The following is a 19,665-nucleotide window of genomic DNA, read 5'->3' on the forward strand; positions in this document are numbered from 1 at the left end:
ACCCTCTTTCCTTCTGGATATTAGGAACCATACCAAAGGGGAGTGTGCACTCCCTGCGATATTGAAAGTAATATTATCCTGTTCCCTTCTGGGTATTAGGAACAATATCACAAGGGAATGCACATGTCCTGCGGTATTTTGAGTAATATCATCCTCTCCCCTTCTGAATGTTAGGATCAATATCACAGGGAGGTGTACACGTTCTGCGATATTGGGAGTAATATCATCCTCTCCTTTTCTGGATATTAGGAACAATATCACAGAAGGTGTGAACACCCCCTGCTATATATCCAGTAATATCAATCTCTTCCCTCCTGGATATTAAGAAGAATATCACGGGGGGGGGTGTAATATCATCCTCTTCCCTGCTGGATATTAGGAACAACATGACAGGGTTGGTGTACACTTCCTGGATAATGGGATTAATATCATCCTCTTTCTTCCTGGATATTAGCAACACTACCATAGGGGAAGTGTAACCCCCCTGCAATATTGGTAGTAATATCATCCTCTTTTTCTCTGATTATTATGAAGAATATCACAGCTGGGATGTACAATTTCTGCTATATTGAGAGTAATATCATCTTTTCCCCGCCTGAATATTAGAAACAATATCACAGGAAAAATATACACCCTCTGCGACATGGGGCGTAATATCATACTCTTTTCCCATGGATATTAGAAATAGTATCATAGGTGGGGTGTACACCCCCTGCGATATTGGGAGTAATATCATCCTCACCACTTCTGGATATTAGGAACAATATCACAGGAGGTGTGTACACCCCTTGCTACAATGAGAGTAATATCATGCTCTTTCCCCCTGAATATTAAAAACTGTATCACAAGAAAGGTGTACAAACCCTGTGATATTGAAAGTAATATTATCTTCTTTCCCCCTGAATATTAGGAACAATATCGCAGGGGGTGTGTACACCCCCTGCGATATTGGGAGTAATATTATTTTCCCCTCGCCTGGATATAAGGAACAATACCACAGGGGGGGTGTACACCCCCTGCGATATTGAAAGTAATATAATCTCCTCCCCCCCTTGATATTAAAAACAATGTCACCTGAGGAGCACACACCCCCTGTGATATGGAGGCTAATATCATTTTCTCCCCACCAAAATATTAAGAACAATATCATGGGGGGTGTACACCTTGTGTGATATTGGGAGTAATATCATCCTCTTCCACCGTGTATATTAAAAACAATATCACAGGGAGTGGGTACACCCCCTGTAATATTCACAATAATATCATAGTTTTCTTCCATGGATATTAGGAACAATATCACAAGGGTGGTGTACACCCCCTGTGATATTGAAAATAATATCATCATCTTTTCCTCTGGATGTTAGGAACAATATCACACAGGGGGTTTACACCGCCTGCGATATTGGGAGTAATATCATTCTCTCAACCCCTGGATATTAGGAACAACTTCACAGGGGGAGTGTACACCCCCTGCTATATCGGGAGTAATATCCTCTTCTCCCCCTGTGAATATTAGAAACAATATCACAGAGAATCTGTACATCCTCTGTGATACTGACAATAATATCATCCTCTCTCCCCCGGCTATTAGGAGCAATATCACAGAACGGGTGTACCCCCGCTGGAATATTGGGAGTAATATCATTTTCTCCGCCCCCGGATATTAGAAACAATATCACAGAACCAGTGTATACGCCCTGCAATATTGACAGTAATATCATCCTCTCTTTTCCTGGATATTAGGAACAATATCACTAGGGGGTGTACATGCCCTGTGCTGCTGGAAATAGTATCATCCTCTGTCTTCCTGGATATTAGGAACAATATTACAGTGGGAATGTACACCACCTGTGATATTGGGATTAATATTTTTCTTTCCCCTCCTGGATATTAGAAACAATATCGCAGAGGGGGTGTGCCCCCCTGCAATATTGGGAGTAATATCATTCTTTTTCATTCTGGATATTAGAGACAGTATCTCAAGGGGTGTGTACAACCCCTTAAGTTTTGGAAGGAATATCACCCTCTTCTCTCCTGGATATTAGGAACAATGTCACAAAGGGGATATACACACCCTGCGGCATTGGGAGTAATATCATCCTTTTTCCCCCTTGATATTAGAAACAATATCCCAGCGGGGTGTACACACCCTGTGATATTGGGAGTAATATCATCCTCTCCCCTGCTGGATATTGGCAACAATATCACAGAGTGTATGTACACCCCCTGTGATATTGGGAGTAATATTCTTTCTCCCCATGAATTTTAGGAACAATATCACAAGGGGGGTGTACATGCCCTGGGATATTTGGAGTAACATTATCCTCTCACCCCCTGGATATTAGGAAGTATATTACAGTGGGGTGTACACCCCCTGTGATACTTGGAGACATATCCTCTCCCCTTCTGGATATTTTGGACAATATGATAGGTGGCGTACACCCCCTGCCATATTGGGAGGAATGTCGTTTTCTCCTTTCCCGGATATTACGAACAATATCACAGTGGGGTGTACACTCACTATGATATTGCAAGTAATATCATCCTCTCCCATTCTGAATATTCCACTTCCCCCCGGATATTACGAATAATATCCCGGGGGGGTGTACACCCCCTGTGATATTAAGAGTAATATCAGCCTCTTTCTTCTGGATGTTACAAACAATATCACAGGGGGGTGTACACTCTCTGAGATATTAAGAGTAATAACATCCTTTTTTCCTCTGGATATTTGGAACAATGTCACAGGGGGTGTACACACTTTGCGATATTGGGAGAGATATCATCCCCTCCCCCTCTTAATATTATGAACAGTATTCAAAAGTGTACATCCCCTGCAATATCGGGAGTAATGTTATCGTCTTTGCTTCTGGATATTACGATCAATATCACAGGGGGGTGTACACCTACTTTGATATTGGGAGTAATATCATTCTCTCCCCCCGAATATTGTGAACAAGATCACAGTGTGGTGTACAACCCCTGCAATATTGGGAGTAATATCTTTCTTTCCACTCATGAATATTAGAAACAATATTACAGAGGGAGTGTACACCCCTGCGATTTTGGAAGTAATATCATCTTCTCCACTTCTAATTATTGGGAACAATATCAAAGGGGGGGGTGTACACTCCCTGAGATATTGGGAGTAATAGTATCCTCTCCCCTCCCTGGATATTACGAACAATATCACAGGGGAGTGTACACCTCCTGTGATATTTGGAGTAACATTTTCTCTCATTCCGGATATTATAAACAATATCACAGGAATGTGTACACCGCCTGCGATATTGAAAGTAATATTATCCTTTTTCCCTCTGAATATTGTGAACAATATCACAGGGAATTGTACACCCCCTTCGATATTGAAAGTTATGTCATCCTCTTTCCCCTAGGATATTATGAACAATATCACAGGGTGGTGTATATCTTCTGCGAGATTCAGAATAATATCATCCTCTCTTCTTCTGGATATTATGAACAATATCACGGGGAGTGTACAGTTTTTGCGACATTGTTAGTAATATCGTCTTCTCCCCTTCTTAATACCACCACAATATCACAAAAAGGTGTACACCCCCTGCAATATTGGGAGTAATATCATCCTCTCTACCTCTCGATATTACGAACAATATCATAAGGAGTGTACACTCCCTCTCCTCCCCTGGATATTATGAACAATATCACAGAGTGGTGTACACACCCTGCGATATTGGGAGTAATATAATCATCTCTTCCCCTGAATATTACAAACAATAAAACAAGGGGGTGTACATCCCCTGTGATATTAGGAGTAATATCATCATTTCCCCATCTGGATGTTACAAACAATGTCAGAGGAAGGTGTACACCTTCTGCGATATTGGCAATTATATCATATCTCCCCTTCTGGATATTAGGAACAATATCATAGGGGGGTGTACACCCACTGTGATATTTGGAGTAATATCACCCTCTCCTTCCCTAAATATTACGAACAATGACACAGGAGGTTTTCACCCCTTGTGATATTGAGAGTAATATTATCCTCTCTCCCCTGGATATTACGAAAAATATCACAAAGGGGTGTACACCCTTTGTGATATAGGGAGTAATATCCTCTTTTTCCCCAGATATTGTGAACAATATCACATAGGGGTGTAAATCTTCTACGATATTGAGAGTAATATCCTCTCCTTTCCTGGATATTACAAACAATATCATGGGAGTTCTACACCCCCTGCCATATTGGGAGTAATATCGTCTTCTCCTTCCCTGGATATTATGAACAATATCAGAGTGGTGTAAACCTTCTGCGATATTGAGAGTAATATCATCCTCTCTTTCCCTGGACATTACGAACAATATCACAGGGGGGTGAACACCCTCCCAAATAGGGCAAGCTATATCACCATCTACACCCCTGGATATTACGAACCATATCAAAGAAGGGAGTACACCCCCCGTGATATGGGGAGCAATATCACCCTCTCCCTTTTTGCATATTATGAACCATATCACAGGGGGCTGTACACGCTTCGCTTTACAAAAAACAATATCACCCTCTTCCCATCTGGATATTATGAACCATATCACAGGGGAGTGTGATCCTTCCACGATACGAGGAGCAATATCACCCTTTCTTCCCCTGGATATTACGAACCATATCACAGGTGGTGTACACCACCCCCGATATGGGGATAAATGTAAATTTCTCCCCCAATGAATATTATGAACCAATCCAGGGGAGTGTAACCCCCCCCCTGCGATATGGGGAGCAATATCACCCTCTAACCCCCTGGATATTACAAACCATATCACAAAGGGGTGTACACTTCTTGTTATTATGAACCATACCACAGGGGTTGTACACCCCTAGCGTTATGAAGAGCAATATTATCCTCTTTCCTCCTGGATATTACGAACCATATCACAGGAAGGTGTACGTCCCGTGGGATATGGGGAGCAATATCATCCTTTCCTTTCCTGGATATTACCAATCATATCACGGGGGGTTTACACCCCCCGCGATATGGGGAGAAATATCACCCTTTCCTCCCCTGGATATTTCAAATCACATAACAATAAGGTGTACACCTTCCTCGATATAAGGAGCAATATCGCCCTCTCCACTCCTGGATATTACGAACCATATTACATGGGGGTGTACACTCTCCACAATATGGGGAGCAATATTACCTTTTTCTTCCCTGGACATAACGAACCATATCACAGAAGGGTGTACATCCCCTACAGTATGGGGAGAAATATCACCATCTCCCCCCCGGATATTACAAACCATAACACAGGGGGGTGTACACACAGAATATTTACGATATCACAGAAGGGGTGCACACCCTTTGTGATATTAGGAGAAATATCATTGCCTCCCCTTCTGGATATTAGGAATGCTATCACAGTGGGGGTGTTCATGCCCTGCGATATTAGGAGTAATATCTTTCTCTTCCCACCCCTGAATATTAGGAACAATATCAAACGGGGGATTACACCTTCTGTGATTTCGAGACTAATAACCTCTCCCAAACTGGATATTAAGAAAAACATCACGAGGGAGGTGTACACCTTCTGTGATATGGAAAGTAATATCATCCTCTCCTCCTCTGAATATTAGGAACCATGTCACAGAAGGAGTGTACACCCTCTGCGATATCGGGAGTAATATCATCCTCTTTCTTCCTGAATATTAGGAAGAATATCACAAGGAAAGCTATGCCTGTAATTCCAGGACTTTGGGAGGCCGAGGCGTGCGGATTATTTGAGGTCAGCAATTCAGGATCAGCCTGACCAACATGGTGAAACCCCGTCTCTACTAAAAATACAAAAATTAACCGGGTATGGTGACAGGCGCCTGTAATCCCAGCTACTCCGAAGGCTGAGACAGGAGAATCGTGCGAACCTGGGAGGCAAATGTTGCAGTGAGCCGAGATTGCCCCATTGCACTCCAGCCTGGGCGACAGAGCAAGACTCCATCTAAAAAAAAAAAAAAAAAAAAAAATCACAGGGGGGGTGTACACACCATTCGATATTGGGAGTAATATCATCCTCTTCCCCTTAAATATTAGGAACAATATCACAGGAAGAGTGTACATCCCCTGCGATATTGGGAGTAATATCATACTTTCTTCTCCTAGATATTACTAACAATATCAAAGAGGGAGTGTACATCCCCTGCGATATTGAGAGTAATATCATCCTCTTTCTTCATGGATATTAGGAACAATATCACAAAGGTGGTGTACACCCCCTGTGATATTGAGAGTAATATCATCCTATCCCCCCATGGATATTAGGAACAATATCACAGGGTTGGTGTACACCGCTTGCGATATTTGGAGAAATATCATCATCTCCCCAACCTGGATATTAGGAACAATATCACAGAGGGGAGGACACCCCGTGGAATATTCACAGTAATATCATCATTTCCTTTCCTGGATATTGGGAGTAATATTATCCTCTCCACCCTGGATATTAGGAACAATATCACAAGAGGGGTGTACACCCTTTGCAATTTTGGGGGTAATATCATCCTCTCCCACGCCAGATATTAGGAACAATATCACAGGGAGGGTGTACATCCCCCTGAGATATTAAGAGTAATATCATCCTTTCCCCCATGGGTATTAGGAACAATATCATGAGAGATGTGTACACCCATTGTGATATTGGGAATAATACTATTTCACCCCCCCAGATGTTGGGAACAATATCATGGGAGGAGGCTGTGCAGCCCCTGCGATATTGGGAGTAATATCATCCTTCTGTTTCTTGGATATTAGAAACAATATCACAGGGGGGCACACTCCCTTCAATATTAAGGGTAATATCATTCTCTTTCTTCCTGAATATTAGGAACAATATTACAGGGGGAAGGTACACCCCTTGCAATATTTGGAGTAATATCTCCTCTCCTTTTCTGGATATTAGGAACAATATCAAGGGGTGGGGGTGTACACCTTCTGCAATAGTGGTGGTAATCTCATCTTCTTTTTCCCTGGATATTAGCAACAATATAACAAGGAAGGTGTACACCTCCTGTGATGTTGAAGGTAATATTATCCTCTCCTTTTCTAGATATTATGAACAATATTACAGGGAAGGTGTACATCGCCTGTGACATTGGGAGTAATATCATCCTCTCCCATCCTGGATATTAGGAACAATATCACAGGTGGTGTGTAGACCTCATGCAATATTGGGAGTAATATCATCCTCTCTCCCTCTGGATATTATGAGGAATATCACAGAGGGTTTACACACAGGGTGTTTAAGATATTGAGAGTAATATCATCCTCTCCCTAACTGGATCATTTGAACAATATCACAGAAGGGTGTACACTTCCTGTGACATTGGGAGTAATATTATTCTTCCCCTTATGGATATTACAAATAATATCACAGGTTGGTGTACACTCTTGGCGATATTGGGAGTAATATCATTCTCTCCCCCCCCAGATATTATAAACAATATTACAGTGGGGTGTACACCCCCTGTGATGTTAAGAGTAATATCATCCTCTCCCATCCTGGGTATTAGGAACATTATCACAGAGGGGGCACGACCCCTGAGATATTAGGAGTAATATAATTCTCTCCCCCACAGATATTAAAAAAAAATCACAGAGCCTGTACACACAGGGTGTTTAGAATATTGGGAATAATGTCATCTTCTCCCTCCCTGGATATTACAATGAAGAGATAACATCCATTACTGCTGCTACAGTGGAGGTACAACTGATGGTGTTTGCATTAGTTTCCTGCCATCTGCCATCATCCTTCTGGATTTTGAAGATACCAGACTGGTGAATTCCATGAAAGAGATGAGCGAACCAACACTACTGGTCCTTGAGTTTTTGATGGTGATGCTCATCTCTGCCATCTATATACAGGAAATAATTTGCCTTGGGATTTGATATGTTTTTATTGATTATATTGTCTTGGGTGAACATTGATCGACTTAGGCTTCCCGTTTGCAATTGTTTTTTTCCTAAATTATAGGTCACAGCTCACAGGCCATGGAAACACTGTATTTTTCCCATTTCTAAGTCTATGACTCCTGATTATACATGAGATGCTGGGAACATAACCATAGAGGAGAGAGGTTCATGAAGAGAGTGCACTCACTCAGAGGCAGAAGTTGGCAAGGAATACATGAATTTCCTGACCCTCGCTCTTAGGCCATTACTCTAACAGGGGTCATGGTGATGTTTCCAAACCATGGGTTTTATGCCAACAAGACCTTCACAGCCAACAGCTTCTGAAAGATAACAATACTCACCTTCGTTCAGTGCTCAGTTACCTAAGCAAATGATTGTAGGTCTTTTCCAAGGGAAGCTGGAGAATCCCAAAGTTGTATACTTCCCTTGGTTTTGCATGAATCTGCCTCATGAGAACCCAGTCTCTTTTTGAATTAGACCTTCTTGTGGGAGAACTGTCTCAGGTTTTAATTGGATGAAGAATGATGACTTTATATGAGGGCTGTTGACATCTGCTTTCTGTTCGTCTTGATGATTTCTATTTCCTGTTAATGAAGGGACTCAGTTGTCTGCCATTTATATCTGTTGTCTCTGATGAAACATACTCTAAGAGGTAAGTGCTAGATATTGCAAAGCCGTCCTCCCCTGATGCACTCTGGCACTGGTGCCAGCTCCTTATGCCCACCTTGCATTGATGGCAAAGTGCTGGCCTCTGCCATTCCCACATCGTCTCACCACTTTGTTGCTATGAATGGAGCCCATCTCTGTAACAGTGTGGCCTACTTTAAGCTCTGACCTATGGAGAATGTCCAGCACTTGCATCTCAGCGATGCTGGTGTCCCTCTCACTGGTGCAGTGGTCATGGGCACTCTTTTTTTTTTTTTTTTTGAGACGATGTTTTGGTATTGTTGCCCATGCTGGAGTGTAGTAGTGTGATTGGGGCTCACCGCCACCTCCGCCCCCCATGTTCAAGCAATTCTCCTGCCTCAGCCTCTGGAGTAGTTGTGATTACAGGTGACTGGCACAACACCCATTTAATTTTTTGTGTTTTAATAGAGACAGGGTTTCACCATGTTGGCGAGGCTAGTCTCAAACTCCTGACCTCACAGGATCCACCCACCTTGGATTCCCAAAGTGACAGGCATGAGCCACCCTGCCTGGCCGTCATGGGCAGTCTTAAGGATGATAGTCAGCTCCTGGCTCTTCTTCTATAGTAGACCCAGTCCAAGGTGCCCACTGATCGAATTTGGATCTGTGTCCCCACTCACACCTCATGTGAAATTCTAATCCCCAATGATGGAGGTGGGCCCGGTTGGGCCGGTGAGAATTGAGTGGATCATAGTGGTGGATATTTCATGAATAATTTAGCACCATCCTCCAGGTGCTGTCTGGTGATAGAGTTCTAAAAAGATCTGGTTGTTCGAAAGTGTGCAGCACCTCTCCTACCACTTACTTGCTCCAGCTGTGGCCATGGAGGATGAGCCTGATTCCCTTGTGCTTTTTGCCATGACTCTAAGTTTTCTGACGCCTCCCCAGAAGTTGAGCTGATGGCCAGCATCATGCTTTTTGTACAGCCTGTGGAACCATAAGCCAATTAAACCTGAGTTTTTAAAATTAATTACCCAGTCTCACGTAATTCTTTATAGCAATGCGTGAACAGTCTAATACATGCACTTCTGAACCATGTTATTCTTTACCCCAAAGCTATACATCCGTGCAATTCTGTGCTGATCCTAACCACCCACAGTGAGCCCACACTCCTCAGGTTCTGGGCAAATTTTTCCACCAGCCTAACCTCACATCCAATGCTAGCCCCAATTTTGCGATCTCAGGCCACTCACACTACTGTAAAACTTGCCACAAATTCAAAAGATCCCATCACTCTCAGGATGAATATTCAGATAGCATCACTCACGGAACTCAAAAAAATCACTGGGGTGCGGATCAGATCCCGGCATTTATGGAGTGATTACAGCCAAGACATGTGAAGAAAACTGAGGAGGGGACCCCAAGGGCTTGAAAGATCTTGCAGAGTATGGAGCCCTGAAGTGCGCAGACCACTGGGTTGTCCCCCAGGGGCCTGGGAACCTTGCCGAGTGCGGAGTCTCTAGAGCAGAATCCACACTGCTGGGGAGGTGGATTTCAGGCCAGAAACCTTCAGGGACCTGGAGTCCCAACACTTGCTAAAAACAGGGGTAGGGGCACAGATCTGAAAGATTTTGGAGTACTTGGAACCCAGAAGAGAAAACTGAAGGTGGCAGCGTGGAGCGCTCAGAAGATGGCGGAGACCATGGAGCCTGAAAAATCCAGAAAAAGAGGCGGGGACAGGGGGTGGACCTCAGAAGCATTCAGAGCGCACAGGGCCCCTCCAAGGTCGCTTTCACGCTGCCGGGGCTTCCTCTGCAGCTGCAGAGCTGCACTTTTCCTCTGTCCCAACCAACTTATGTCCTTTGAAGGTCTCATCTCTCATGGACTGGATCTAGATCTGGGCCTCATCTATCCAGGGGCCTCAGTCCTCAAGGAGGCTATTGTCACTCTGCTTCCCGATAGAGTCCTCTTAAGTTAGTAAATGCCCCTCAAGGGACCCATGGTTTGTCCTTATTCCTCCCTGAGTCTTCTCCTTCTGAGGGAGGAAGTTTTCAACCACCCCCAGGATTTACTTCCCAAATTTCACCCACTGAAACCTCCTCCTTCCCTAGACCCATTCCGGCTCCTCATCCTCAGCCTCCCAGACCCCATGGAGGTGTCCCATGCAATGAGTTTTTTCTAGATTGACAGCCTCCCCTCCTCAGCGCACAACCCAGAGACTCACCCTGTACTGAGCAGCGAGCCACCGCATAAACAGCCATGAGACCTCACTCCAGCTAAATAACACTTTATTTTTGTAGTTTCAATGCTTTTGTTCCCTGAGGAAAGGGAGGAGCTCAGGAGAACAGTGTCATCAAAATTTCCTGGTGGTTGTTTAATCACAGCAGCAGAGTACGTCAGGAAACTCTTCCAGATTACTCCCTTCCTCCTGAAATTAAAGGAAACATGCACAACCCATGAACTGATGAGGTTTCCCAACAATTGTGTGAATATCCTGCTGGATTTATGAGCTGAAAGTGAACCTGAATGACTTGTGCTGCTTGTCCAGGCATTATCTTCTTCAGGAAATATGAGATGTTGTTTGGAAGCATTTCAGAAGCAAGGGAAGCTGCTTTGTTGAATACATAGATGAGCATCTTCTTGATTAGAAACTTCAACCCAGCGATTAAGGGTCTCATTACTAGTTTTGCGGCATGTCATTAATTAGATGGCAAACCATTTTTTAATCACATCCATCAGAAAATCGACCACTTTCTCCACTAGCATTTCCATGGCCACGTTCATTATAAGTGAAGTAAATGAGCCCATGAAAAGTGTAATGAGCGTTCTGTTGGTTTCGTGTAAAGATATATAATGGTGTAATTCCTGGAGAGTGCGGCCATTTTATGGGAGGTGACGTGGAGGGGGTGGGCCGAGATGGCCAATTAGAAGAGGCTGCCTTCCACTGAGTTAAAGTTGCAGTGAATTTCATGATAAGCACGTGAACTGAAATATTCAGGTTCTCACATTGGGACTGACTAGGCAAACAACTTGACCCGGGAGAACAAAGAAAACAAGTGTGGGTGATGAACCACGCCATATCGGAACAGAGCCAAAGGAACATTCTTGCACAGCCAAGGGAAGCAGTGAGTGTGTGACCCCGCCCCAGAAACCATTTTTCTCCCATGGATCTTTGCAACCAAGAAATCAGGAGATCCTCCCATGAGCTGAGTCACAGGGGCCTTGGGCCTGGTACACAGGGCTGTGTGGAGTGTTGGCAGAGCAGCCGCTCAGACACAGACCGAGACCCGGGAGTTTACACAATCCAGCCTTGAGAAACCAGGAAAGGTGGGAGTTCCCTTGGTACATTCCCCCAGGAAGGGGGCTGAATTCAGGTGTTATACGAGTTGTTAAGAAATTATTTTGGGCAGACAGGGAGGAAAAGGGGTCCTTGGGAAGTTTTGTTTCTTTTTAAAGCAACTCCAGAAATGAGTCTTGTCTAGCAGGAAAGCCCTGGCTTTTAGAGTTCTCTGGTAACCTTGACCTGCAGATGCTGGGCATTAGAAACTGGGTCCACCCAAACATGGTGATTCCTGCCCTCTTCTGGCCCTTGCCCCCACCTGTGCCTGGAGATATGGCCACCCCCACATATCCCCATGTGTGTAGGAAATCAGGGTGTCCGGCACGTGCATATTAAAAGGCTAGGGTGGGAGGGCCAGTTTTTCTGTGGGCTACATAAATGACATGCCTGGTCAAATCAATCCCCTGAACCCTATGCAAATCAGACGCCGCCCCCTCCAGTTTCTTCATATAACTCATTGGTATCCACAGCACTCCGGGTTTCCTCTTTCGGCTTTGGAGCCCCCCTCCATCCGTCTCAGTATGGGGAGCTCTTCCTTCATTCTTGCCTATTAAACTACACGCCTTAAAGTCACTGTACGTGTGTTTGTGTCATTTTCTCCAATTCTGTGTGAGACATGAGCCCTGGTGTTCCTCCACTAATCACAGCCATATCACAGGGAGCCAGACAGCCTCATCCTGTGGTCCCCACCATCACAGCACTTCTCAAGTCCAACGGGCTTGGAATACCAGCCAAGCAGTGGCAAAATAGCAAGCCAAGTGCCTGAGACTACCGAGTTCTGGGTGGTTGGGGCGGCCACCATCTCTGTTTCCGTGGACTCAGACAATCTAGCCTTCAGGCTTCAGGGAGTCCAGTTGGTCTGGAGCAGGAGGGGTCCCCCACAAGGCAGCATTGCTGCTGTGCCTGATAGGGGCCAGATTGTTTCTTTAAATTTGACCTTGATTCACCCCTCCTCACTGGGAAGGTCCTCCCTGTTGGAATTTCAGGAACTCCAGCCAGGTTTATAGGGTTGGTGGGAAGCCTGATCTCTTTCTGGGTTGGAGGTCCTCCAGGGTTGGGCAGCTGCCATCTTCGCAGTTTTGGACTCAGCCTTTTCAGCTGAAGCAAATGAACAAAGCTGGGAGCATCACATTTCCTAACTTTAAAGTATATTACACAGCCATAGTCACCAATACAGCATGGTACAGGTATAAATGTGGACACACAGATGGATGTACCAGACAAGAGAACCCAAAATGAAAGCCACACATTCACAGGCAACTGAACTTTGACAAAGCTGACAAGAATATACACTAGGGAAAGCACACCCTTTTCAATAATTGGTACTGGGACAATTGCATTGTCATATGCAGAAGAATAAATCTTAACTCCTATTTCTTGCCATGTTTACAAAAATCAATTTAAAGTGAATTATAGACTGAAGTGTATGTACTGAAATGGTCAAAATATGAGAAGAAACTTAAGGAAAACTCTTCTGGTCATTGTCTAGTAAGGAGTTCATGAGTAAGACTTCAAAAGTACAGGCAACAAAACCAAAAACAGACCAATGCAAATTTAAACCAAACTAAAAATTTTAATTAAATTCAAAAGCCATACACCATTTTTCTATCTCATCCCTAAGAAAATGGACCACGTCATCCACTAGCATTTCCATGGCACCTTCATTATAAGTGAAGTAAGTGAGCCCATGATAAGTGTAATGAGCCTTCTGTTTGTTTCAGGTGAAGTTAAGTAATGGATATTCCTGGAGTGGTGTGCATTTTATAGAAAGTGACGTGAAGGGGGCAGGCCAAGATGGCCAATGAGAAGCACCTGCCTTCCCCTGAATGAAAAGCACGGTGAATTCAGCACCTTGAACTGAAATATCCAGGTTCCTACATTGGGACTGATTAGGCAAACGACTTGACCCAGGAGAAGAAACAAAGGGTGTGGGTGATGATGCATCCAGTATAAGCACAGAGCCAAAGAAACCTTCACCTATAGCCAAGAGAAGCAGTAGTGAGTGCACGACCCCTACCCACAAACCATGCTTCTCCCATGCATCTTTGCAACGCATGGATCAGAAGATCCTCCCATTAGCTCATGCCATGAGGGTCCTGGGTCAGATACACAGAGCCATGTCGAATGTTGCCAGAGCAGCCGCTAAGACACACACAGAGACTCCGGAGTTTTATATACTTGGAAAGCTGGGCAAGGCGGGAGTTCCATCTGTACATTCCCTTAGAAAAGGGGCTGAATCCAGGGAGCCAAGCATCCTCATTCTGTGGGCCCCACTTCCACAGAACTTCTCAAGTTAAGACCCACTGGCTTGGAATACCAGCCAACCAGTGGCAATAGGCTGGAGACTGCGTGAGACTACAGTTTTCCGGGGAGGTGAGGGCGGCCTCCATCTCTGTGTTTCCATGGACTCAGACACTCTAGCCTGCAGGCTCCAGGGAGTCCAGGTTTTCTGGTCCACCACAAAGCAGCACAGCTGCTGTGCCTGATTGTGGCCAGACACGTTACTTAAGTCAGACCTTGATTCATCCCCCCTCATTGTGTAGGGCCTCCCTTTGGGAATTTCAGGAGCTCCAGCCATGGTTACATGTTCAGTGGGAACCATGATCTTTTTCTGGGAAGGAGACCCTGTGAGGAGGAGCAGCCTCATCTCTGCAGTTGTTGACTCAGCCTTTCTGAAGCAAATAAACAAAGCTGAGAGCATCACATTTCTTGACTTCAAATTATATTACAAAGCCATCATCACCACTACAGCATGGTAGTAGTATATGAATAGACACACAGATCAATGTAACAGACTAGAGAGCCCAGAAAGAAAGCCACACATTTATAGCCAACTGATCTTTGACAAAGCTGATAAGAATATACATTGAGGAAAGCACACCCTTTCAATGATTGGTGCTGGGAAAATTGAATTGTCATATGCAGAAGAATAAAACTGGACTCCTATTTCTCACCATATTTACAAAAACCAATTGAAGATGAATTATAGACTTAAACATATGTACTGAAATAATAAAAATGTGAGAAGAAACCTAGAAAAAGCTCTTCTGGTTATTGTCTAGTAAACAGTTCAAGAGTATGACTTCAAAAGTGCAGGCAACAAAACCAAAAATAGACCAATGCAAATTTAAACCAAACTGAAAATTTTAATTATATAAATTGAAAAGCTTTACTGAAACAAAAAGCTGCTGCACAGCCAAAGAAATAATCCTCTCAACAGAGTGAGCGGACCAACTGCAGAATAGAAAAAATTATTTGTAAACTTTTCCTTTGACAAAAAACTAATACTCAGAGTAAACAAAGATCTCAACTACAACAGAAAATTCCAAAGAATCCCATTAAAAATTGGGCAAAGGACATAAAGAGACTTTTTTATTTTTTATCTTATTTATTTATTCATTTGTTTTTTTGAGACAGGTCTTGCTCTATTACCCATGCGGCAGTGCAGTGCCATGATCTTGGCTCACTGCGACCTGTGCTTACCAGGTTCAAGCAATTCTTGTGCCTTAGCCTCCTGAGTAAATTGCACCACAGGCACGAGCCACAGCACGTGGCTGATTTTTTGTATTTTTAGTAAAGGCAGGGTTTTGTCTTGTTGGCCAGGCTGATCTCTACCTCTTTGCCTCAAGTGATCCATTGGCTTCAGCCTCCCAAAGTTCTGGGGTTACAAGCATGCACAACCGCACCTGGACAGGAGTCAGTTTTTAAAAGAGCACATATAAATGGCAAAAAGGTATTTCAAAAAAATGCTCCACACCATGACTCATCAGAGAAATGCTCATTAAAACCACAATGAGGCCGGATGCACTGCCTCACGACTGTAATTCCAGCACTTTGGGAGGCTGAGGCGGGTGTATCATGAGCTCAAGAGACTGTGGCCATCCTGGCCAACATGGTGAAACCCTGTCTTTACTAAAAATACAAAAAATGAGCCAGGCATGGTGGCATGTGCCTGTAGTCCCAGCTACTCGGGAGGCTGAGGCAGGAGAATCGCTTGAACCTGGGAGGTGGAGGTTGCACCGAGCCAAGATTGCACCACTGCACTCCAGTCTGGCAACAGAGTGAGACCCTGTCTCAAAAATATCAACAACCACCACAATGAGATATCTTACTCCCGTCAGAATGGGTATTATGAAAAAGACAAAAACATAACAAATGTTAGTGAGAATGTGGAGAAAAGGGGAAATCTTATGCATTGTTGTTGGGAATGTAAATTAGCACAGATTTTATGGCAAACACTATGGAGATTTCTGAAAGAACAAAAAATAAAACAACTACTCAGTCCTTCAATTGCACTACTGGATACCTACTCAAAGGAATAGATCAAAACGCACACAAATATATGCTGCAGCATTATTTACAGTAGCAAAGATATGGAATCACCCTACATGTCAATCAACAGAAGAATGAATAAAGAAAATGTGGTATATATACACACAGGAAAACTATTCAGTCATAAAGCAGTAGAAAATCATGTCTTTTGCCGCAACCTGGAAGGAACTGGAGGTCATTATTTTGGGTAAAACAAGCCAGGGAGAGAAATGCAAACATCACATTTTTCAGGACCGGCCGGGTAGTTCACACCTGTAATTCCCATGCTTTTGGAAAGCAGTATAAGAGAATTGCTTGATGACTGGGTGACACATTGGGACCCTATCTCTATAAAAACAAAACAAAACAAAACAACAACAACAACAAATATATATATATATAGAGAGAGAGAGACAGAGAGAAATCAGCTGGGCATGGAAGCTGGGACTACAGGTGCGTGCCACCACACCTGGGTAATTTTTTTCTGTTTTTAATAAAGATTGGGTATCACCAGGTTGCTCTGGGTGGTCTTGAACTCCTGAGCTCAGGCGATCTGCCCTCCTCGGCCTCCCAAAATGCTGGGATTACAGGCATGAGCCACCACTCACAGCTTTCCTCCCTTCCTCCCTTCCTCCCTTCAGGTGATTGCTCAGATGCCTGAGCAATCTTATAGAATCAGTGGGAACCTTATGGTTGACACACTTCCTATGTCCCTCACCTGCTTTCTTTTCTTGTGGAAGACTTAGAGCTATCCGAAATACAGCATGTTTCTTTCTTGATTTCCTTTCTCTCCTTCCGAGAATATTAGTTGCATGAGGCCAGTGACTGTTTCTCTCTTCTCTAAGTCTCCTGTAACCACCAGTAGCATACACATAGTGTATCTTTAATATCTCCTTGTTCAAAAGGTGAATTTCTTGAAGCTGGGGGGCAGAGGTTGCAGTGAGCTGAGATTCTGCCACTTGACTCCAGCCTGGGCATAAGAGAAAAACTTCATTTCTTGGTGGGCGGGGGTGGAAGATAAATTTCTCTATTCATAAAAAATTGGACATTGGGGATCAAGTATAGCCACCTTAGTTGTTCTGTGATAATTGCAAAACTGTCAACTTGTAGGAATCATGTTCGATGGATCCTTTTGCTGGAGGCTATTGCTGTGTAATAAAATATCCGTAATTAGTAGGAAAAAAAAAACCATCATTGATTTGTGCTCACAAATGCTGTGAGCCAGAGGTTCTGATGAGGAGATTGGAGATGACTTGTCTGTGCGATCTCAGCTCACTGCAACCTTTGCCTCCCAGATTCAAGCTTCTCCTGCCTCAGGCTCCAAAGTAAATTGGATTACAGGCACGTGTCACCATGCTTGGCCAATTTTTATATTTTTTAGTAGAGACAGGGTTTCATCATGTTGACCAGGCCGCTGTCGAACTCCTGACTCCAGGAGATCAGCTCGCCTCAGCCTCTCAAAGTGCAGGAAATACAGATGTACACCACTACACACACTCTTAAGTTTTTACTTATGAATAATAACACTGACAGTGTTCTAAATTCTCTAAATGGTCAAATGGATAAAGAAATAAGACCCAACTATATGGTGCCTTAAAGAAATCTACTTCACCTATAGAGACACTGAAAGGGAAATGAAAACAGGGAAATGGAAAAGGATATTTCATGAAGCTGGAAACCAAAAAAGTGCCAGAGTAGCTATACACATATTAGATAAAATAGACTAAAATCACAGACTGTAACAACAAAAGACAAGGAGCGTCACTAGTTAATGATAAAGACGTCAATCAGCAAGAGGATACAACAATTATTAATACCTAAGTACCCGATACCAGTTTTTTTTCTTTTTTCTTTTTTTATTATTATACTTTAAGTTTTAGGGTACATGTGCAAAATGTGCAGATTAGTTACATATGTATACATGTGCCATGCTGGTGGGCTGCACCCACTAACTCATCATCTAGCATTAGGTATATCTCCCAATGCTATCTCTCCCCCCTCCCCCCACCCCACAAAAGTCCCCAGAGTGTGATGTTCCCCTTCCTGTGTCCATGTGTTCTCATTGTTCAATTCCCACCTATGAGTGAGAATATGCGGTGTTTGGTTTTTTGTTCTTGCGATAGTTTACTGAGAATGATGATTTCCAGTTTCATCCATGTCCCTACAAAGGACATGAACTCATCATTTTTTATGGCTGCATGGTATTCCATGGTGTATAGGTGCCACATTTTCTTCATCCAGTCTATCATTGTTGGACATTTCAGTTGGTTCCAAGTCTTTGCTATTGTGAATAGTGCCGCAATAAACATACGTGTGCATGTGTCTTTATAGCAGCATGATTTATAGTCCTTTGGGTATATACCCAGTAATGGGATGGCTGGGTCAAATGGTATTTCTAGTTCTAGATCCCTGAGGAGTCACCACACTGACTTCCACAATGGTTGAACTAGTTTACAGTCCCACCAACAGTGTAAAAGTGTTCCTGTTTCTCCACATCCTCTCCAGCACCTGTTGTTTCCTGACTTTTTAATGATTGCCATTCTAACTGGTGTGAGATGGTATCTCATTGTGGTTTTGATTTGCATTTCTCTGATGGCCAGTGATGGTGAGCATTTTTTCATGTGTTTTTTGGCTGCATAAATGTCTTCTTTTGAGAAGTGCCTGTTAATGTCCTTCACCCACTTTTTGATGGGATTGTTTGTTTTTTTCTTGTAAATTTGTTTGAGTTCATTGTAGATTCTGTATATTAGCCCATTGTCAGATGGGTAGGTTGCGAAAATTTTCTCCCATTGTGTAGGTTGCCTGTTCACTCTGATGGTAGTTTCTTTTGCTGTGCAGAAGGCTTTAGTTTAATTAGATCCCATTTGTTAATTTTGGCTTCAGTTGCCATTGCTTTTGTCTGACACCAGTTTTTTCAAATGTAAAAAGCAAACATTGATTGCCATTCCAAGATGGCTGAATAGGAGCAGCTGCGGTCTGCATCTCCCAGCCTGATCCACACAGAAGATCGTGATTTCTGCATTTCCAACTGAGTTACTTGGTTCATCTCATTGGGCTGGTTGGACAGTGTATGCAGCCCATGGAGGGCTAGCTGAAGCAGGGTGGGGCATTGCCTCACCAGGAAAGCACAAGGGGTTAGGGGATTTCCCTTTCCTAGACAAGGGAAACCGTGACAGACTGTACTGGGGAAATTGGGACACTCCCACCTTAATACTGTTTTTTTCCAATGGTCTTAGCAAATGGCACACCAGGAGATTATATCCTGTGCCTGGTTCAGTGGGTCCCATGCCCACGGAGCCTTGCTCACTGCTACCACAGCAGTCTGAGATCGAACTGCAAGGTGGCAGACTGGGTGGGCGAGGGGTGTTCACCATTTCTGAGGCTTCAGTAGGTAAACAAAGTGGCCTGGAAGCTCGAAATGGGAGGAGCCCACTGCAGCTCAACAAGGCA

At 43.7% G+C, this 19,665-nt stretch overlaps 1 long non-coding RNA gene across 2 annotated transcripts in view; it reads right to left on the reverse strand.

The window, feature by feature from the left end:
• LOC129020270 (uncharacterized) overlaps window positions 1–10,840 on the reverse strand; it is a 47,097-nt gene extending 36,257 nt beyond the window's left edge. Inside the window, exons 1-3 of one of the 2 annotated variants that reach the window (XR_010125091.1) lie at window positions 10,789–10,840; window positions 9,430–9,551; window positions 8,279–8,521 (exon numbers count right to left, since the gene is read on the reverse strand). This is a non-coding gene — a long non-coding RNA (uncharacterized LOC129020270). Of the gene's footprint in view, window positions 1–5,829; window positions 5,971–8,278; window positions 8,522–9,429; window positions 9,552–10,788 lie in introns of both variants that reach the window. The other variant, XR_008495788.2, reaches the window with a different exon arrangement.
• Between the last annotated feature and the right edge of the window lie 8,825 nt (window positions 10,841–19,665).

The sequence above is a fragment of the Pongo pygmaeus genome, chromosome 20 (assembly GCF_028885625.2).
Source record: "Pongo pygmaeus isolate AG05252 chromosome 20, NHGRI_mPonPyg2-v2.0_pri, whole genome shotgun sequence".
NCBI classification, from domain to species: Eukaryota; Metazoa; Chordata; class Mammalia; order Primates; family Hominidae; genus Pongo; species Pongo pygmaeus.